The sequence below is a fragment of the Pinus tabuliformis genome, chromosome 4_1 (genome assembly GCF_031772625.1).
Source record: "Pinus tabuliformis cultivar Carrire ecotype Pingquan chromosome 4_1, CPIR1, whole genome shotgun sequence".
NCBI classification, from domain to species: Eukaryota; Viridiplantae; Streptophyta; class Pinopsida; order Pinales; family Pinaceae; genus Pinus; species Pinus tabuliformis.
In genome coordinates, this window is record NC_142303.1 from 255,534,689 (window position 1) to 255,558,627 (window position 23,939).

The following is a 23,939-nucleotide window of genomic DNA, read 5'->3' on the forward strand; positions in this document are numbered from 1 at the left end:
TGCATATATATATATATATATATATATATGGTTCCTCCTGCAGCTCCTCTGGCTTGGTAGTGTCTTTCAAATACCTCCTTGCATATATGAATGCCTCTCTTGCTCTGATATCCTATAATATGCTTTGATATGCCTCGTTTGGTAACTCCTCTTGCTTATGGCTTGGCTATCTTGATGGCCTTGCTCCTATCTCTTCATGGATCCGCTCGGCTTCTCCTTGGCTTCATGTCATCCTTTAGTATCTAGAATATTGCCATATTGACATCAATGACAACCTAGGTCAACAATCTCTGCCTTTGTTATTGATGGCAATATTCTTCTTCTCTCCCCCTTTGACATCAATGGCAAAGGAGTGCTCTGGGAATCCCCCTATCAAACTGCTTTTGTTCTTCATGAATGGTAGATATTCATGGATCTGTGTCTCCCCCTGTCATAGTGCTCTTCTTCTTTTTACTCAAGAAAGAAGGATTGATGCTTTATCATCAATTTGCACATTATTCCCTCTTCATGTCTCACAACTACCTTATCATGGATTCTACAATACTTAAAGGTGCTCTACTTCAATGCTTACAATCAAATTTCAAATAGCTATACACCAAGTGTCCAAGTCCAGGCTTTTATGCTTCAATCCATATTGTTGTCTCCACAGGCAGAATTGAGAGACCTTCATAGTCCGAATCTAGAGACACTACCACTGGGATTGTCTTCCTTGCTGTCTTTCTTCATATCTAAGTTCCTTTGTGTCATTGTGCTTCTCCTTAAGTGACTGCCATTCAGTATTCAACTTCACTGCATTTGGATGAAAAGGTGAGACATTGTGCCTTACTGTTGCTATATTTTCTTAGTGACCAGTCTTAGCATAAGTTATATTTGACGGCACCAAAATCTCCTTTCTATGAGCCATATTTTCCTTGTGTTCTTGTACACATCTCTACATGTTATTGCCCTAGCAGATTCAGATATCCAATCTATGACTGTCTTTTAAATACAATTGTTGATTTGCATCTTCATGCATTGCTTCAGTTTTGTCATATGCTGCTAGCTGCTCTTACTTCAAACTTCATTCCAGATGTATCTGTTTGTTTGAAGGCTGCCTCTATTAGTGTCCATAATTTATTTGTTCTCACATTAAATTCTTGAGTCAAGACATAAACTTCTGTGGTAACAATACCATATTTGTTTGCCTTATTTTCTCTAGTGTTAGATGACATTCTCTGTTGTTCCAAATACTACTTAGTGATTAAGTGGAAAACATCTTTAACAACAGTCCAAAGAATGGTTACTGGATCTTGTTCTTCAATGGAGTACTCCTAAGAAATGATCTTCATCAAAGAATGATTGTTGATATAGCTCAACAAGGATATCTACAATAATGATCAAGAATCACAGGCTCCCCCTAACTGTATGCATCATCTCTTTTGGCAGAGTCTTCCCATCTAATGCTTAGATTGTTGAAATTCAGGCCAATGACATATGCTATTGGCTGGAGAGTTCAAGGAACTTTCAGATTGTATTTGCTTCCTTCTCCATACTTGTGTAACTTTCTCCTTTTGCATGGTTCTAGCTTGTGTAAGAGCCCAAGTTACAATCACGTGCCATATGACCAATGTTATGACACTTGAAGCATTCTACATTGTTCATGAATAAGAATTCATGTTTTCTTGCAGCAAAATTGTTTCTTGAAGATTGTTGGGGACAATAATATCTATCTCTACGAGATGGTTGGGGACCATAACATCTATATTTGTGATATGCTTTACAGTCTTTTTCCATGTGACCAAAGTTTGTACAAGAATAACAATAACCAAAAAATGAACTTTGGTACCTGGAAGATGGAGATTCCCTTGATGTACTTCTAAAGCCTTTCTGCCTTGAGATCCTTTGCTGATAACCATTGCCTCTCGCATCTTTGACATCATCTACATTTCTTCTTGGAGTAGGATTTCTTCTATTGTAGCCTTAATTTTCCTCCTTGCCTTTGCTGGAACTGGGAGCATCACCATTTCTTTCTAGCTTCTTCACATCCTTTTTGTTTAAAGCAGTTTCATTCTTGTTTGAGGATTCACCTGCATACCCAAGACTTGATTTATCAAAAGGAAATATGTGCTAGCTAAGCATGTCATCCAAGACTTGAGAGCTCTTCAAGATTTTGTTCATCCCTTCAACCTTTGTTCTGAGGAAGACAATCTCTTGTTCCAATCTCTTACACTCATTATTCTTCTTAGCAAGTTGTTTCTCAGTTTCTTCCTTGATACGAGTAGCTTCATCTGCTTCTATTTTAAGGGAGATGATATCTAACTTCATTTTGAAGATTTCTTCATTATTTTCTTGATTGCTCTCCATTTCTTCCTTGATCCTTGTAGCTTTACATGTTTCAGCCTTGAGAAGATTGATGTTAGATTTTAATTTGAAGATTTCTTCATCCTTTCCTGCTTCATCAACCTGTCCTTCTATGACTTCCAATGCTTCCATGGTCTTTTCAGCTCCTTGTGCTTGTTTCCTTGCTTCTTGTAGTTGAGAATTGAGAGAGGAGACCTCTACCTTGTACTGACCAATCTCTTTTTCAAGTTTTTTCAAGCTCTTGTGCCTTTGTTCAAGTTGACTTGACAAGGTATCTTCCTGCTTCTTAGCTTTATTCAATTGATTTGTCATGGATATGACTTCTTCATGATGCTTTCTTTTTCTTTGATGAAATTCCTTCTTAATATTGGCAAGCTCTTCATCCCTTTCTTGTACTTGAAGCTTGATGAGATCAACTTTCTTCCTTGTTTGATCTTGGTCACCACCCAGTGCTATCTTCTTATGTTCCTCATTTTCCATTTTCAAATTGTTAATATCTTCCATGGTAGTCATAAGTTGAGCGAGGAGTTCTTCTAAAAAAATCTTTTTCATTCTCTTCATCTTCTAGCTCTGCTTTAGCCTTGATGTTATCATTCTTATTTTCAGCTTCTATGATGGGTTCTAGATTTCCTTCTAGATTTCCATCATCTTTTTCACTGATGGTCATGGTCAATGCTCCTTTTGAGTGAAGGTCATGAAGTTTGTCCCATATACCCTTTGCTGATGAATATTTTCCTAGATTGTTCTGTACAAAATCAAGTAGCCCATTCAAGATTGCCTTCATTGCTTTTGCATTGTACTCCTTGGATTCTTCATCCATCCTACTATCAACAATCACTAATTTCCAGATTTCAATGCCTTGAGTCTGTAGGAAATTCCTCATTCTTGCTTCCCATATATTAAAGTTCCCATTGAGCTTTGGAGCCTCCTTAAATTGATTGTATTCTATTTTAGTAATAGAGGGAGATACATCCTTAGGAGGATTGGAGACTTTATTCCTTGACTTCACCATTTGTGTTCTAAAGATCAACCTTCAAGCTGTTAGGCTTTGAATGAAGGTACTGGCTCTGATACCAATTGTTGGAAATACTGAGAGGGGGGGTGAATCAGTATTTCTTTTTTCGACTATTATTTTACTAGTTAAACATGTATATTCAGAACACAAGATGAACAACAAGAATAAATGCTTTTATTAATATAAATTGTGCAGTAAAATAGATACAATATATAGATGGTTGCAATCAGCTGCCAAGCACCAAATTGGACTTTTGTGAGGCTCCAACCTCGAGAGCTCCAACTCTATTTTGCCAAGGCACCAATCTTGGACTTAGGAGCACCAACTCCCAAGGACTTGAATGCTTCCAGTCCCTGAGACAACAGTCCCAAATACTCCTTTCCAATCCCTCTTGCTTCTGAGGCATCAACCCCAAGGACTCCTATCCTTCTTACTTCTGAGGCACCAGCCCCAAGGACTCAAATCCTTCTTACTTCTGAGGCACCAGCCCCAAGGGTTCCGACCCAATCTTGTCAAGGCACATTTGATAGTAATGTTCTGCTCTCAGAACTCTTCATTACTGAGTTCTGTCTATTTACAACTTCACTGTAGTCTCCATGGTACAGCACCAATGATAGCCAGTCTTCTCATGAAGGAGTCTTTACAACTTCTGCACATAGCCACACAGGGTCTCCAATAGCCTTTGTGCTCTCTAATAATATCTTCACATAGCTTTAGTCAGTCTACTATTAGCTGCACTAAGCTTTGTATAAAGAAAAAATTTCTATTCAAGCTTATGTTCTCATTGTCACAGTGAATGCTTCGGCATGACTGTTTCTCTGCTGGCTACTTCTCCCCTTCGACTGTCTACTGTCCTATTGGTCCTTTGTCCCTCTTTTTGTTCTGTTGGACCCTCTTTATGTTTCGCTAGACCCTCACACGTCCTCTTTCTATTTTGCTGGACCCTCACACGGCCTCTTTCTATTCTGTTGGACCCTCATGCTTCCTCTATCTCCTCCAACTTATTTTCACAACGTTCAACTGCTACTTCTATTCTCTATTTTTTCTATTTTATTCATTTCCCATGCCTCTGTCTATCAGTTTCCTCTTTTCGTTAGCCCTTTAGCTTCCACTTTGGTCTTTGTGGTTTCCTCTGTCTCTTTGTGCTCACCAACACTCCTGAGACATGTTGATTCAATGGCGAGGACCGAATCATAAGCAAAGGGCAAATATTCCAAAACTATAATAGCGCTCCTTTTGTTTCGTGATAGTAGGCATACACAGAGACTGTTTCATTTAACGGACCTGCCATGTCCTATCGCAATCGCAATTGGCTTGATTCTAGCCTTCTGAGCTATCGTTCAAGCCTCCTAAACTATCGGGAGTGTTATCATATGCATTTCTTTGCCTTAAGACCCCGTGCTATGCATATAATCAAATATATAGGAATATATGGGAAAAAACAAGCGAAATTGTTAAAGAAGCAGACTTCAAATTGATTGAATCCTCATCTATACCTGCATCGGGTCTGCAGCATATGTCGCAATCGGCACTCAAGGCTTCTAGGGGTCCTTTCCTTTGTATTTTGGTCTTTACACCAAAACCTGCAAATACATTGAAAAACATGAACGCATGGAACTCAAGGTTTATGCAGTCAGGTTTATAAAACCCATCGGTTTTGTGTGTATATGTATCTCAATCAGGGGTTGCCTTTGGCGGAGGTCCAATGCGACATCGCTAATCACTATGAGTGATCACAATGGACCGCTTGACACATTGTGACTCCCGCTCCTGAAGTGCCGATGTGATATAATATTTTGTGCCGGACCCCATACGACTCAATGCTCCTGTGCATAAAGTTTTCAAGTCTGCTTTCTGCCTCTGATAGTGTATTTTCCATATAGCGAAGTCTTCCACCTCCGATAGTGTATTTGCCTATATATATGCTTTGGCCTCCGTTTGCGCCTTCGATAGTGTTAAACGCTTATATGTATGGTTTTTGCTGCCAATGGGTAAATACATATATATACAAGTCTTTCCACCTTCGATAGTGTGAATTCACGTATATATGTTTTTGTCGCCAATACATGAGTTTGTGGCATATTTTCTCTCGATAGTGTAATATGCCCTATCTGCTCCCGAAACCTCTGTATGATTCCTCCATTTCTCCGATGGCTCTGTTTGCTCCATTTTCTCCTCTTCTTTGGCATATATGTATGGTCTATAATTATGGCTCTGATAGCTCTATTTTGGCATATATATATGATATATATATATATATATATATATATATGGCTCCTCCTGCAGCTCCTCTTGGTCCAATATGGCTCCTCTGGCTTGGTAGTGTCTTTCAAAGACCTCCTTGCATATATGAATGCCTCTCTTGCTTTGATATCCTATAATATGCTCTGATATGCCTCCTTTGGTAACTCCTCTTGCTTATGGCTTGGCTATCCTCATGGCCTTGCTCTTGTCTCTTCATGGATCTGCTCAGCTTCCCCTTGGATTCATGTCATCCTCTAGTATCTAGAATATTGCCATATTGACATCAATAACAACCTAGGTCAACAACATGATCAACCATCATCCCACCATTTTTGACAAGGTTTGAGCAAATTTTTGCAAGTTGTGAATTACTATGTTTTTTGAGGCATTTTTAGCAAGTGAAAAGGTCAAATGTGCAACAACTAGGGTGTTGTGCTCTTTTTTGGGGAATATAATGATAAAAAGGTCAACATCATTGGATTCAGAGTGATGAGGGCATGCACCTTGTGCATTTTCTAGGCATTTGGAGACAAATAGGTCAGTCAAAAAGGTCAAAAACCACCAAAAAACCACCTTTCTACCTCATTTCTAGCTTGGGCACTGCACATTTACCAGTCTTGGGAGATTGAATTTTTGACAAGGAAAATGAGCTCCAATTTGAAAACTAAAGACATGTCTAGAAAGTAGACTTGAAGGGATTTCAAACAAGCCATCTTGGAGAAAATTTGGACACCAGGAAGGCACCCAAAAGCAGTCCTAAACTTGGAGGGCACGTTTGACAAAGAAAGGGCGTGTTTGACAAAGAGAGGGAAGGTTTGACAATGTTCTCCAATTTTCTGAGTTTCTCTCCTGTTTTGATTTTCACCTTGGAAAATGTTTATTTTACCTATGTAAATGATCAAATTGTATGTGATTATCATGTTTTTACTATTACCTAGGGTAAATTCATTAGGTAAATCAAGTAGATGAGGTGTAATGAATCAGTATACTTAAGATAGGAATGAGTCACTTGGACCATCCTACAATTTAGCTATCAGTTCAGATTTTTGTGTAATATTTTCCTCACCTCATGGATTCGACCCCTGAGGATGAGGGGCAGTGGTTTTCATGTCTATTTTGTCCCTTTATTCACCATAGACAAGGGTTGGACTCAGTTGGATGTTGTACTACTGATCAGAGACAGTAGTGTAATTAGTATTTGGCAGAATTTAATGAATGAGTCGCAGCTATTTTGGTGGAATACTTGTGGTATGGAATTTTGACATAGTTTCTTCTTATGTTTCATATGTTTGAATGTTTTGTACTTCCATGTTTCAGTTCACTTCTATGATATGTTTATTTTCAAGTTGATGAGAAGAATACATCTTACATGCTCTGTTTTGGGGAAATCTGATGCAGGAGCATCCGGCACTCTTAATTGAACAAAGAATCCAAAGAGGAGCAAAGAGAGGACGTGGACCATCGAGCTGAATAAGGGGACTTTTCTATTTTAAAATAGAGAAAAAGATGGAATGGATAAGTCTCTCAAAATTAATTACAATATTCCACATATGTATTCTGTAGCGAGCTTTAGGGCTTCAGTTGAATGATTCAAGGAAAGGATTGATCAGATCCCTTCAGTGATCCAATCCAATGTATTCTTATAAATCGTGTAACAGAGAGTGACCACAATGTAGTCGAGAGGAGAACCTGTTACTAAGGCTGAAATGCCTTAGAATGTAATTATGCATGTATAAGAAGTGTGTGTTTAAGTGCGCGCTTGTGTGTTATGTAATTGTGCCTTTTTCAATTCTCCTATGTATATGTGCATTAATGGATTAAATCTAGTGTTATAGAGTGTGTTGATCAACTATCAATCACTATAGGATTGATGGCGATCCAATGATGTCAATTATATGAATGTCGTGTGTTTTCAGAATGTGGCAGAACTGTGGGTTTTAACAGAAATCCATCAAAAGCAATTGAGAACAGAGTTAAGGAGAAAGCAGCACGGATGCACAGGAACCTTTAGATCTGGAAGATCACTGGTCTGAATCAAGTCGCATGGGCAGAACCTTTATATCACATTGGCGAAAGTCCCTTGGCGATATCAGAACCAGCCTTTTAAATATAGCGATAGCGATATGTGATTTAATCGTAACCGTCGGATCAGAAGCTAGATTGATGGTCTCGATGGGATCGCTAATTCCATTTCAGGGAGGTCAAGGGCTTTAGAGTGGACATCATGATGGAATGTCGATGGCCGATGAGTGATATGGTGATATCATTGATATGTGATGATCGACGATCGAAGGTGTTAGTAATCGGAGGTCGGGCAATCAGAACAACACTGTGGAGCGTCTAAGGAGTGGATCCGACGATCTATAGATTCAGGATGGTAATATTTGAAGTCCAGTACTAAGGGCTTCGACACTTGTTCCTGTGTTTTCCGGTGTATTCCCATGTTATTCCATTATATGTGTTGCATGGGATTTTTTTAATGTAAAAACATTATATTAATGCTGTTGATAATATAAAGCTTTCGATAGTGTAAATAGGGCTCCGATAAATGTTGTGGTCCAATTACAAAGGCTTATAGCCTTAAAAACGCTTCCGATAGGCTTTGTGGGCCATAACCCACAAGCCTCAATATTGATTTTTTAAAGGAAAAGGGATTTTGGTTAACCCCCAATTTCTCTTTCCATCATTTGGTATCAGAGCAGAAGAAGATTCTGTGTGCAAAGGAAGGTTAAATGATTTCCTGCGAGAAGGAAGAAGGAGTGTAAGTAAAAGAGAAGGAGGTACAGTTATGTTAAAGCTGGAGAGTTATGATCTTACTATTGTGCAGAAAGTAGGCAATGAAAGGTGAGAAGATTTGCAGCAACCTAGAGCAAGGTGTGCTCAATCGGTTCCAGAGAAGAGAACCAGAAGGATGCCAAAAGACTGAGTGAGGAGGGCTTGGTGAGGTATCTTGCAGCAGAGGAAGAATCTTACTGCAAAGGTTGGTTGCAGCTCACGATCATGAAGGCAGTTCCACCGAAACAGTGGGTAGAATTTCTAAGGATAAGGAGAAGCATATGACCAGGAGGTCATAAAATTTTGTGCCTTAGGAGTATGATGCAAAAGCATCCAACACTCTTACTTGAACGAAGAATCCAAAGCGGAGCAAAGAGAGGACGTGGACCATTGAGTTGAATAAGGGGAATTTTCTATTTTAAAACAGAGAAAAAGATGGAATGTGTTAGCCTCCTGTTGCAACAGGGTTTCATTTTTCATGATTGACATTTTTACATGCCAAATATGTCATACTTTGCAGGCTGCAGTGTTCCATATTTCCAAAGAAGGTGACATGAAGTATGCTGTTCAAATGCCACTGTTGTTTCCAATTTTGATGAGTTGTTCCAGTTTTGAAGAGTTTCAATTAAGGGAGGTCCAAACAGTCTAATCTTGGTCTCCCTAGGTTTCAATTTCCTGTTTTAGAATATAGAGAATCCATCTGTCCAAACAGTTTAATCTTGGCAGATTTTGTAGATAGGTAGAGAATCAAAGGGACCCAACTGCTTAATCTGGGCCCTTGGCAGAAATAAGTGTAGACTTAGATAGGAAACATTCAAAAGAAAAATTTGTAAATCTGGGTCTGCAAGTCTAAGTGCACCCACCAAAAGAAGAAAAAATGTTAGGAAAGTAGGCTGGGTAGGTAGCTCTGAGGTTGCAGAATGATAATTGATGATCAATTTTGGTTTCAAAATGTTTTATCTTTTCAGATCACGGTGCAGGCAGTTTTCCAGTCACAGGATGCTCAAAGGTGGACATCACTAATTTCCCCTTCTTCTAATTCCCCAAGTCACTTACTAATTTCCCCAAAGAGGTCAAGATCTGCTTGATTCCTCTTAGTTCCATCATTCTCCATATCAGATTGCCTTGGTGAAGATCTGCTTCACTCAAGGATTTCATTTCTTTTCAAATTCTTTTACCCAAAATTAGCCTAAGGTCCCTTACCTTAGCGCTTGCTTATCATCTCCATATTAACCACTAACCTTAGTATATAACTCCCTATCAGTTTTCCCCTTCCCCTACTAAAACTATGTATATAAACTCCCCTATGTAAATATCCCCTCCCTGGCAATATAGCCATATTTTTATAAGTCCGGGAAAAAATGGTCCATCTGGGGCTGTTTTTAGCCCATCCGAGTCATAACAGGGGTTAGATGACACCTGGTCATGCTAACAACCTCTCCCCTAGCTCTAAAACCCTCAAAAAACCCATTTTCGCCTTTATCCTAAGTTTTGGGCATAAATCATTAATTCCGCGCGCATTAAACCCATGCTTTAACCCCTTACCCTAAGTCTTGTACATAAAAACATTAAACCCGCGCTTATTAACCCCCCATAACCCGCATAAACCATAGTTTTTACCCACCGCCACGCCGTATCAAAATAGGAATATTCCCTATATATTCCCACCCGTATACCCCCACCGCTTCACAGTCACCGCCAGCCGTCCGATCGTCCTGCGCCCAGATCAACGGCTGGCGGGCCGTCCCGTCTCCGAACAACCCGAAGGTTAGCGTCCGGGAGATGGGCGGTATTGCCGCCGTACTCCCGCCACGCGTCAGCCTCTCGGGTGTGGCGGAGCCCCTCCCTCCAAAACCACCCTTACCTAAAGGCGGTGCGCCCAAAACCACTTACCGCCATTTCCCTTGTGACGTAAGCCCCACGTCACCCGCCCGGTCACATGTCGAGTCATCTGCCTGCGTGGCCCCCTGCCACGTGTCCTGCCACCGTGTCCCCTGCCGTACCTGCCACGTCACCGTCCGTACATGCTGACGTCAGCATGCTGACGTCACCCACCACGTCATCCGCCGTACCATGGACACGTCATGCTGATGTCATCAGCACTTTTGGCGCGAAGGAGCAAAAATCGCACTCCAGAGCCCCAGAATCAGTTTCTGAGGCAGTTTTTGATAAATTAGGCCAAAGTGGGGAATCTTTAGGGAATCTTTTCATCACGTAGCCCCAGGAAGCCCGAAAGGTGCAAAAATGACCCGTTTTCTTCACAGAGCATTCAGAAAGGACCCGAGGACAGTTTGAAGAAGACAGGGAGCCGAACAGCGGCTATTCAATGGTAATTTAATGCACAGCACATCACAGCAGCAACCCAGTTTATGGTCAAAGAGTATCAGAGGAAGAAGAAGAGCCAAAGAGTATCAGCCGAAGATTTTTTAGGGGCTCGAAGCACCTGTACATTAATGAGCCCCTCAGCAAAGTCAAATCAATAAGCAGAAGCCCATCCCTGCTCTCAAATCACAATTAAGGCATTCAAAGCCACTGGACAGTAAGGAAGCAGAAACCCATATGCATTTATTTCAGAAGACACTGCACCAAGCCACAGAGGACAAATAACTTATTCAGTTTTGATACGGCCGCCCCCAGCGCAGCCTGAGTTATTTTTATGCATTTATTTCAGATAGAGTTAGGTCAATAAATCATTTTTTATGACCTGTTAGGTCAGGATGTAATAAAGAACCCTGTAGAAAGTTTTTCCCTATAAATACCGCCCTCTACATTGTTTCAAGGGTTGGTCAATTGAGAATTTTCACTAGAGACTCGCACTGTATACCTGATTCTGTTTCTATAATCAAAGATTGCTGAAAGCTTGGAGAGCAAATTGTTTGTTGTGAATGAATGTTTTGAAGATCTGAAGACGGAATTCTTGTGCTGCAGTCTGAAGCAATAAGTGCATCTTACCTCTGTTTATTGTTTACCACTATCTAAATAGCAGAAAGAAAGAATAGCTTAGAATTTGTTTAAAGCACTCTATGCTCAATTTCTGTTATTTCTTTATGTTTTCCTCTGAATGAATTGGTAATGAATATGAATTCCTTCTGGCTCATGTTTACCCCGGTTCGCCTCTGTTGGCCAATTATCTAGGGATTCTTTACTGCCCCTAGGTAGTGCCCTGTTACTTCCCTTTGTTAAGTTGATTGAGAGATTCTTAACTGCCTCTCATTGCTTGACTTTCATTTCATCCATTAAACCTTGAAAATTGCTTCATTTGCAGCTACCCTGCTCCATCTGTCGGTCCTGCGACCAAAGATACACATCAGCAGTCCCCCTCCTCGACTCCACGCCCAATGGTTTGAAACCCTCATGCTATACTTGCCTCTTTACCTGAAAACATCAATTTTCCAGCCAAAACAAAACAAAACAAACAAAACCCCTTGAACTAACTAGCTAGCCTAAAATCCACTATCAAACAAAGCTAAATCAAAAGAGAGAGCCCTCTCTGACTGCAGGTGGGCTAGAACCTGCAGTCTAAAGTTGGTCTGTGGTTACCTCGGCCGTATCCTTTCTGGAGCTCAAGGACAACCCGAGTGATAATAGAATGGATAAGTCTCTCGAAGACTTATTAATTATATTCTACCACATATGTATTCTATAGTGAGCTTTAGGGCTTCAGTTGAATGATTCAAAGGAAAGGATTGATCAGATACCTTCAGTGATCTGATCCAATGTATTCTTATAAATAGTGAATCTACACATTCAATAGGAGAGATAGAGAGCATAGAATAGAAATCATGTAACAGAGAGTGACCACAATGAGTCGAGAGGAGAACCTATTACTAAGGCTAAAATGCCTTAGAATGTAATTATGTGTGTATAATGGAAAGTCTGTGTTTAAGTGTGTGCCTGTGTGTTATGTAATTGTGCCGTTTTCAATTCTGCTATGTATATGTGTGTTAATGGCTTAAATCTAGTGTTATAGAGTGTGTTGATCGACCATTGATCACTGTAGGATCGATGGCGATCCACTGATGTCAATTATATGAATGTCATGTGTTTTCAGAATGCCGCAGAATTGTGGGTTCTAATGGAAATCCATCAAAAGCAACTGAGAACAGAGTTAAGGAGAAAGCAGTGTAGATGCACAGGAACCGTTAGATCTAGAAGATCAATGGTCTAGATCAAGTCATATGGGTAGAACCTTTATATCCCATTGGCGAAATTCCCTTGGCGATATTGGAATTGGCCTTTTAAATATAGCAATAGCGATATGTGATTTAATCACAACCATCGGATCAGAAGCCAGATCGACAGTCCCGATGGGATCGCTAATCGCATTTTGGGGAGGTCAAGGGCTTTAGAGCAGACAGTATGATGGAATGTCGATGGCCGATGAGCAATATGGTGATATTGCTGATATGCGATGATCAGCGATCGGAGGTGTTAGTAATCGGAGGTCGGGCGGTCAAAATAACACTGTGGAGTGGCTAAGGAGTAGACCTGATGATATATAGATTCGGGCTGGTAATATTTGATGTCTGGTACTAAGGGCTTTGGTGCTTGTTCCTATTTTTTCCGGTGTATTCCTGTGTTATTCCGCTATATGTGTTGCACAAGATTTTTTTAATGTAAAAACATTATATGAAGGCTACCGATAGTATAAAGCTTCCGATACTGTAAAGAGGGCTCTGATAAATGTTGTGGTCCGATTACAAAGGCTTATAGCCTCACAAACACTTCTGATAGGCTTTGTGGGCCATAACCCATAGGCCTTAGGATCGATTTTTTAAAGGAAAAGGGATTTTGGTTAACCCCCAATTTCTCTTTCCATCAAAATCTCCATAGTTTGTCCATTTTCTTCAATTTAGAAAGAATACATGATTTTCTTGCTCTTTCTAGCACCTCACCAGTCTTATCCATCTCACTTCATAACCTTAAAGTGTTTGAGTGCCTACCTACCTTGCTCCATCAGATGTCTGCAATCATACCGTTATTTTCCCTGACATAGTCTCTTTGACCTAATCCTCTTCCGACAACCCCACCAAAACAAACAAAACGCTCTGCACTTTATACCTAGCCTAAAATCGTAATCTATCCAGCCCTCTTGGTTGTGATCCTTTGGAGAGATCCCTCTCCGGCCTAGTAGGGCTAGCTACCAAGCCAAAAGATTGGTCTGTGGTTAGCTCAGTTGGACTATTCCTCAACCTTGGAGATCCGGAGGAGTGATAACACAATTCATTGTACAAATACCAAGATAGCGGTTATATCAGCACATGATTCACTAATGCAACAAATTTTCTATGGTAGAGTTTGCAAATGAATCTGATGTGTTTTGTATATAGGATCAAAGCCAGTTTGTTAATAGATTTAATGTTGTTGCTTGTTCTTTGATTTTCCATCGTTACATTTTGCATAGGTTTAAGTGCAAAGTTTTAATGTTGATTGTTTCACATATAGGATATACAATCATGAATTAGATATGTGTGATATTGTTGCTTGTAATACAGAGAAATTACATGTAGAATTGAAGACAGAGACTGAGCATTATTATGCTTGAGATTTTTATATGGTTTATCCTTGAACACAGGATTGTCTCTATGATGTTTTGAATGCACACTATTTATTGCCGTGAACAAAGTTTGGCTTCAAAGATTTATTTTGAAAGAGACCTTGGTTAGTTGATGCTTGTGATGATGCCTTTAGCTACTACTTGTCATTATTATTCATTAGGGGAATTTTGAGGTCTAAAATGGGCCTCATAAGAAAAATGTACAACCAAAATAAACTTTTTAAGAACCAATAGGATCCAAGATGATGATGTCAACCATGGGGGATGATTCACCATTTTTGGAGTAAAAAAGTGAAAATATAAAAAAATAATAAAATAATAAAACTACTTTTTCAACTCATATTTTCAACTTATCTCCCTAATGGTTTACTCAAATTTTAAGGGGAAGTTCTTGTTGGATGAAAAATTTAATTCCTCATCCAAGGAGTACCCATGTTTCATACTTTCGATAGACCATGCTACACGAAAAATGAGACATACATGAAAAAACGTGATTGAAATCATGTTTTTCGTATTTCTCATTTTTCGTGTAGTAGGATCCATCAAAATTATGAAACATGGGTACTCCTTGGATGAGGAATTAAATTTTGCATCCAATGAGTACTCCCGCTCGAAATTTGAGTAAAACTTTCGGGAGATAAGTTCAAAATATGAGTTGAAAAAAATAGTTTTTTATTTTTTCCCTCTAAAATTTGATGATGTGATGTAATCTTATTTTATTATTTCCACTATTATTTTATAATTTCCTTAGGAGACCCATTTTAGACATTGAAATTCCCCTAATGTTAGATATATGTTTGGCAGAGATATTGTGGTAACAAGTTGTGAAAGGACTTCACTAGAGTCATATCTTCCATATGTTAGCTGAATTGAGAAAGGTGTATTATGTTGGTTCATGTATTATTGAGATATTGCACATGAGAGTATTTTGTCGATAATGTTTGGCAAAAATATTGATATCAGAATATTGGTTGTTGTATTTTTCCTAAATTTCCTTGGTTAAAGTGATGATGCTTGACTTGACAATTTGTAAAAATACCTATAAGTTTGATGTATGGTGAGCTAATGTAATGGTTGGGTTTGAGTAAAGTCAAAGTGTTAGCTAGAGTGATAGAAGGTTGAGTCATGCCATGTATGAACAATTTATAGCATTGGATTAGGGTTTGGCATTGATGTCTCGACTAAGTAAGAAGGCCTTTTTTTGTTTATATGACGGTTCATGGGTAGTTCTGTTATAATGGAAAGGGTATGAGCATAAAATTTGATTGATTGATGATGCATGTGACTATGGCTTGGCAATAACTGATTTGGTTATTATAGAGAGAGCTTGTATTGATAATTGTGTAGAGGCTAAATGTGTATTTAATTATTGAGCATAAAGTTGTTTGTGGGTCCATTTTGAAAATTGGATGAAACATGGTCTACAATATCTAAGTTTTGTTTGAGGCAAGTGGATCCAGTGTGAAATATTTTGAAACATGGTCCGCAAAGGGTCTAAAGGTTGGAGCCTTCAGTAAGGGAGTGATAGCTTCCTTCCAGTGGTGTCCTGTAAATTTGATCATAGAGTGGTGGCTTCCTTCCATTGGAAGTTGGAGAAATAATAAAAGGTGGTAGGCTCCAACATGTATGAGGTTGTGCATTGGTAGAAGTATACATTAGTGAAATATGTAAAAGAATATTTTTATAAATACTAATAAAAGAAGATGAAGACAACAATAATATCAGTTTTTCCCAATTGGGTTTTCCACCTAATATCTGGTATCCCTATGTGATGATGGTGGTGGTGATGTGTTATGATCTTATGTTTCACTTGAATTTATAATTCTCATGGTTCACATGTGTTATGCGCTTTAGGTATATATATATTTTTAATTATAAAGACAAATGAAAAAATAAGTAAAAGTTGAAATCGCACAAAATACTGATTCAACCACCCCCACAACCCCCCCCCCCCCCCCCCCCCCCCCCACAATATTTCTAAGAACTTCTTTCTTAACCAAGTTATCATGGTAGTTCTTAGGTTGAAGAAACATCCTGATGTGGTTTTTCTATCTTCTACATTCCTAGTGCAATCTAAATTTGTATATCCTTGTAGTTTCACTTTACCTTTTGAGACATGTCTCAATTAACCATGTCCAATTGTACAATGTAAATACCTCAACACATGTTTTGTTGCAACCCAATGCATCTACCTTGGCTCAACCATATACTAGCTTGAGATGTTTATTGAAAAAAAAATATCTGGCCTGTTGTTAACAAGGAACATCAAGGATTTGATTAGATTTATGTACATAGTGGGATCTACCAAACCTAAATATAAGGTGGAGTCATTGAGCTTCTTTAGATTGGTCACCATAGGTGTAGCCATGGACTTGCAGTCTATCATACCAATCTTCTACAAGATCTAGTACTTCCCTTGTCTAAGGAAGATCTCACCAGGTTATTGCAACACCTCCAATCCAAGAAATAGTGCATTAGACAAAACATCCTTCATTTCAAATTATGAATCCATCTCCTTCTTGCACCTGTTAATGATATTTTATACACCTATAAGAGATAGATCATCAACATATAGTACCAATATCAAAGGGTAACCCTTAAAAACCATGAAATAAAGATCAAGACCTGCATCACTTTTGGTGAAGCTCAAACTCATCAGATATCCATTAATCCTAGAGTATCATGACGTAGTCTCCTGCTTAGGCCCATACAAATCCTTCTTCAACCTGCAAACATGCAACTCCTTCCCATGCACCTCAAAGTCTTGAGGTTTCTCTATGTATAATTCTTCTTTAATTACACCACTGACAAATGTAGTCTTTACATCCATTTGATGTATTTTCCAACCCATAATAGAAGTAGAAGAAACAATAGTTCTAATAGAAGTGTACCTGGTGACTTATGCAAATGTCTTGTCATAGTCTACTCCCTCTTTCTGAGGAAACCCATTTGCCATGAATATCACCTTGTAATTTTTGATACTGCCATCCATTTACTGCTTGATCTTATAAATCCATTTGGAGGTCACCACTGATTTATTCTCTAGCATTTGAAATATCTCCCATATATCATTCCTCATAATGGACTGATATGCTTCCATCATTGCATCTTTCCAAACTTGCTTGTCTGATTCTTAACCATAACTAAATGGATCATAATTTATGATGTGCCTCATTAGTGCCATATAACCTGAGTATCTTTGAGGTTGTTTACTTTCTCTGAATGTACCTTCAAGGGATGCATGTTCTTTCACATATTGTAGAGTATCACAAAGCCATCCTGGTCTTTTTCTAGTTACAACTATCTCTCTTGTAGGTTTTGGTGGTTCTGATTATTTTGTTGACTCATATTTTGAAGAATGAGTTATTTGTTTAGAAGAACTTGTTCTATCATTCTTTGGAGTCTCATGTTTTTCATCATCAATTTCCATGTGGGACTTTCTAGACTTCTTGAAGGCTAATTCTTCATAATGTGACATCTCAACTAACTTCAATTTGATGTCATTTTGAAATGTAGATCTGGTATGCCTTTGAAGTCTCACTATATCCGACAAAGATACATTTCTTACCATAAGATTCCAACTTCTTTCTCTTCTCTTTGGGCATGTGAACATATATTGGACAACCAAAGTTTCTTAAAGGACTAACTTTAGGTTTTATTCCACTGAATGCTTACTTAGGTGTCTTGTCTTCTAATATTTGGTGAGGACTTTGGTTTTGAACATAATTGATTGTGATGGTAGCTTATGCCCATAATAACATTGAAAGATCTTGATCATGAATCATTGCCTTCACTGGGTCTACAATTGTTCTCTTCTTCCTTTCTACTATGTTTTATTAAGGACTATAAGGAATGATCCATTTCCTCTTTATCCCTACTTCCTTGCAAAAATCACCGAAGTCCCTCAATGTGTACTCTCCTCCATTATTTGATCTTAAGAATTTGATTCTCCTTCCTGTCAAGTTCTCTACTTATGCTTGGAATTATTGGAATTTGTTGAAGACATTATCCTTATTTTTCATAAAGTAGTTCCAATTTCTTTTAGGAGAAATCATCAATGAATGTTTTTAATAAACCTCATTTGACACTCATATATATGACACTCACATATATATTATAAAGTAAGTGTAACTACTTTCTCTCGATCCTTTCTTCTGTATAAGTTTCTCTTGTCATTAAATGTTTGATGGTTTACCAAAGACATTCATCACTATTCTTGTCATTTAAATGCAAAGTATTTGTCTTCTAATACCATGCCTTCATTTATAATAAGAACCTCATTTGCCAAATTACATTCTCAAATTCTTGTCATTTAAATGCAAAGTATTTTTCTTCTAATACCATGCCTTCATTTATAATAAGAACCTCATTTGCCAAATTACATTCTCAAATTCTATATTTACGTGTGTATCCATTATATACATTTAATTTAAATCACAAAGGATTCCCTCTTCCATGTAAAGTTGATTTAAGAATAACCCTTGGATTACTAAGTTATTATTCTACTTATATATTATATCCATGCCTTTTATATTATATGGAGTTACTATGATTTCTCTTTAATCTTTTTTTCCATATGGTAGAACTATAAAAGTTTGGTTATATTTATCTTGTACCCTTTAGTTCACATATGAGAGTTAAACTTGTGTTTATGAAACCACCTATTATTTTATCAACACATATTATATTTAAAGTGTATTTATGGTTCCTTGACTTACCTTTATCTTCTAAAATATATACACAACATACCTTCATGTATCAACTTTCTTTATCTTGTAACACGGTTTACGATGGGTCAATGCTATACTACTTGCACTATTTATAATCTTGTGAATAGCATATACAGACATATATCATTATACATGAGGCATGTTATGTAGCTACGTTTTGAAAGGTTAATAATATATGTCATAAACCCTTATTTCTGAGCTCCATGTGGTACATTTCCTTTGTGAACATTCTAGATTATTCATGATTTAGTGGAATTTGTGTTTATTTCCATGTGTTGTTTTAGTATGATGACACAACGATAACTTCAAACCCTAAGATTAATGGTTGGGAATGAATCTTGATAGATCCATGGCTTGAATTAACTAGAGTTATTTTGTGGTTTCAATGACTACCCCTTTGCCATCAATCTTGTAAATTCATTCACTTTTTTCTATAGCCTTCAGACATAACTCTGCAAGCTTTGCAACCAACTTTACACCCATGCCTTTGACATTCGACCTCCATTTACATGTTAAACAAATTCCAAGCTATACTGATGTCACTCAAGCACTACAGTTTTTGGAATTTTTTTTTAATGACTAGTCATTTCCATTAAGGGTATTTTTTTTTGTTTGTTTATGTAGGGTTTCTATTTGATTTTAAATTAATATTACGACTTACCTTTTGATTTTTTTCCTTCTCTATTACAAACATAATAATTGTATTTACCCTTTGTTTCCAAGGAGTTTTTTGGTTGGGTGCTTTTCTTTTGCCTACGAATCCTTCCGAAATTTCTCCTCTTTCTAGTTTTTGAATAGGTATTAGGGACTTATTAGCGGCCATGCACTTACAACTGTACTAATTTGTGCAAGTGTCCATATAAACCTTATTCATAACTTTTTGTAAAAAACTCTTTTCATTTATATACATAAATCAGATACTAAACTACAAATCTTTTTGTCTAGCTTTGCATATGTTCTATGGTCATTTTCATGTTGCGGGGTTGGAGTTTCTTTGATGGCATATTTTGTTCATCGAGGTTTCTAATGCTTAGAGTAAGTATTCTTCTCTTTCTCACAGGTTGTATGTCAAACCTTTATTCTTCTATTTATAGATAGACTTATTGCATATTTATTTATTTACGATCATAGCTAGGATTTATTAACTAAAAAACCCTAACCCTCTATAGATTACTAGTGAAGTCATAGATGGGTTTTTGTTAATCCCTACCAGTATGATTTGTGTATTAAATGTATGATTTCCTGCGCAATTCCTTTTCCATAATAGTGAAATTTTGTTCAATTATGTTTTAAAGTCTTCAGGGTTTTAGTCCCTATAGGAGTTTTCTTTTCATAAGTGTTTATAAACATTTTGTTTTTAAAGAATGCATATCATTCTTCTTTCTATAGATTTTGTTGGAATTATGGCTCAGTTATTAGTTGGCATTGGTTTCAACTTGGTAGCATGTGATGTAGAGTCTCGTGTATGCACATGGTTGGTTGCTATAGGTACTTGTCTTGTGCATTGGTTGTAGATGTTAGTGGAGGTGTTGGAATAGTTGTGAAGCAGTTTGAAGGCTTAAGTGTTAGTGCAGTTGATGGATGGCATTCAAGTCAACTTAGTTGGACTTGTGATGATGTTAGTGATGTGGAAATGGTTTTCTGAAGTGCTATGGAGGTTACAATGGCTTCCTGAGGACTTATTGATGATGATACAACTGTGGAAGAAGTTTGGGAAAAATATGAGCAAAGGAAAGTTGTTGTTGGTCATCCTCTACCCCAGTCACTTGGATGGAGGCTCATGAGCGTGACTGAAACTTTATAGTTGCTTTAAGGGAGGCTTGTGGGAGTGACTGAGGAGCTCCAATTTAGTTTGTGTAGGTTTCTGTGTGCGAGTGAGACTTAGAGCTAAAATTTCTCTGCATTCCTCGCGCACATCATGTGTTTATTTGTTTTTCCATCTTCTCTTGTTCCAGACTCATCATGTAAATGTGGGAAAGAGGTTGTTGAACTTCTGGAATATGGTTAAAATAGAATATTCATTAACAATTGAAGTTAGTGTCTAGGTTGATTCAAGAAGAAATGAACCAAACCACTTCCAACATATGAACAGAGCTCCACTACAGAATTGTAATTATTGATTTAACCATTACAGAAGATTACAAATAGATGGAGATCATGAGTATATTTGGTTGGTTCATTTGAGAAGAAAATGTGATGGTTGTGTGATCTTGGATATTGTGTGTGAGATAAGAGTGCTGCGTGAAAACCGTGCAGGGAATTATGCAGAAAAAATTTAGCAGTTCATAGTGGTAGAAGATGACAACAAAACTATGATCAACCAAGATCTTAGGCAATATTATGATAATGGAGTAGGAATTATTGTAGATGATTTCCTTTATGCTTGATTATCATGTTTTCATCATATTATATTTTATATATGCAACATGTATTATTGATGAGAGTGTTGCAGTGATTGAGAGAGTTGTGTACATTTGTTTAAGTGAGATTTCTATATTGTATTGAGCCTATATTGCTAGAGGTTGTTGTGTTGTTCTAGTTGAGCAATTGAGATTAACTTTCGTTTGAAATATTGTGAAATGAGGGTCAGATAAAAGATGGAGTGGGGGCTCTGACAAATTAAGTATAGAGAACAAACTTCTTCATAAGTCCAATGGGTGTTGGGCAAGGCTTGTTGATCATATGGGTGTTTGTAGAGTCATGAGATGAGGATCATAGTTCTCACTGATAATTATTTGAACAATGCAACAACAACAAGGGTGGTTTTTTACTGAGAGGGGGTTTTCCACCAGAAAAAATATTATGTCCACTTGTGCATGTTTTTTTGGTTATTTATTATGGTTTTCATGTGTTTTGATATATGATTTAATATATTGATGGGTTAATGAATGTTGTGTTTCAGTAATTAGAAAAAAAAAGTTAATAAACACAGTCACTTTGATTCATCCCCCCTCTCAGTAGTGAGCACATTTCCAACAACTTTATCATATAAATTCTTACAGGGTCTTTAACCTATTATATTCTAATTTATCCTTCAAATAGTTTTTGAATTTTCTTCTCCAAACTTGAAGGTATAATTTATGCCATCTACTAACATATTGTTGATATGTTGTAGAGGGGTGTACTAGAGTGCATGGTTTAAGATTTCCTTTTAGGTAAATATTACCCAATTTTCTCCCCTTTTAATTATTCCATTTAATCTTTTTATCAATAAATATTTAACATAGTTTTAATTTCTTGCATACATGCAGGTAATACTCCTGCAAGTATGGGACATTCAAATTCCTCTTCCAGGTCAAATTTTATTGTACCCTTGGATTCCTTATCTGCATGAGCATGACTCAAAATGTAAAGTTGGGTTACACTTTTGTGAGAATTGGCAGCATAAAATTCATCATTGCACTTTTTCAGCCAAACTATTATATTTTTACGCTGAATTAGGTACGTTTTTTTTTTAGGTCAAAGTATTTTTTTTAGCTGAATAATTAAACATAATGTTAGGTTGAAAATTTGAATGTTAACGTTAATGACAGCCTGAAATGGATTGTTGGCTGGTTGGGGGGAATTCTGGTGAGTCCAATTTATTTTTTCGGTCGAACAAGTTTTTCGACTGAACAAGTGTTGAATTTCCATGATCTTGGGTATAGGATAAAATCTTAGAATCTTTGACACTACCAAACCAAGAATCTCAACAAAGCTACTTTGCATAGCGGAACAATATAAAGCAGTTAATCACACGCAAAAATATAGACAACCTTTTACAAATTTCAACCCAGCTTCGTTATATTAATCAACATATAATAAAATAGTCTAGGGCTTCCCATATAAGGGACAATGACCCTCAATTATGCACAAGTACAAGAATACAAGATACACTAATAATCTCATTGTAACCTCTATGTTGTATCTTGTCCTGTCGGTCCTTCGCTTCTCTTTTTCTCTCTAGTTGCCCCTTAATCCATCAAGAGACAACACATAGAGTCTGCAAGAGGGCTACCACCTATCACTACTGCAAGTTGCTTTTGCTATAATGAAAATGGGCTAATCTGCTCTTCTAGGCTAGCCAACACCTACGCTCTAATCTTCCAATCTAGTAACTTATTTTGTCTATCAAAGAGCTACACATAGGCTCAACAACTTCACCCAAACTTCAATTGTCAAGCTCTCTTTATGACTGCTTGTCAAGGGCTACTTTAGGTCATCAACATGCTGCACTCCACCTATCTAATGACATCCATTCCTTTCACTGTAAGATATGCTCCTTGTTAACGTTTCCAACCACCCAAGTCAACCTCAACACATGGCTCCCATATGATGCAACTATCCACACAAATGGATTGATCCACTAGCACCCAATTCAACATGAATACACCAAGAATTTATCAACCTTACTGCATTCCCAAAGACTGGTGTTATCTCTAGAAGTCTGGTACTCTATTTAGGGCTTGTAGGCAAGCTACAACAACCCTGTTTCCACCTTCAAGCTCTCTGTTTTTACTACGGTTTCCTTTCAACTGAGTATGCCCACACTTAATCACTGTTACAGGTTATTTGGAGCCCTCCACCATGCCTCATGGCCTACCTTTCTCCAAGAATAAGTTCTATTGCCAACCTATGATGCACATAGCCTTTTTTAAGCGTAATTTAGGCCTCCAGCTTGCCTCTGAATCACACTTAGGGTTGAGGCCTGTTATAAGAAGGAAACTACACTCAAAATCTTTCCAAAACACCACTTCAATATGTCCTCAAGTAATGTGGCAACCTTTTTTTCAAACTTTGGCCCTACAAGAGACAAACTAAACCCAAGCATAGTCCCTAATAAGCTTATTTTTCCTCCTTATCTAATTCGGCTACCTCAAAATTGTAACTCCTATGAATGGATGAACATTGGATGTTAAAATGACTTCAAATCACCTTATATTTATACAAAACAGAAGTCTCAACGAATTTATGAAGAGACATTACTTTTGGCTGATTTCACTTCAAGCCTACATGACCTGAACACCCAAAACTTCATTATCAACTTCAAAAATTCATAACTCATCTTCTACAACTCAGATTTTGATAATTATTGTTGTGTTGGATTCTACTCGCCCTCCTCCATAATCTCCATCCATCACATGTAAAAAATTATCCATGGTTTTGGCCCAAACATTGATGAGTGTAAAACCCCAACCTTGAGTTCCAAGCCCACAAATGACTTTTGTGGCCCTTCACCCTCCAAACGGAACCCTAGGGCTTTGATTACCTCCCAAGTTACTCAAAAATAAAAAACAAT

The 23,939-nt window shown here is 37.6% G+C and overlaps 1 long non-coding RNA gene across 3 annotated transcripts in view; it reads left to right on the forward strand.

Moving 5' to 3' along the window:
* Positions 1 to 23,939, forward strand: part of LOC149175243 (uncharacterized) — a 124,580-nt gene that overhangs the window by 42,598 nt on the left and 58,043 nt on the right. The window lies entirely within an intron of this gene.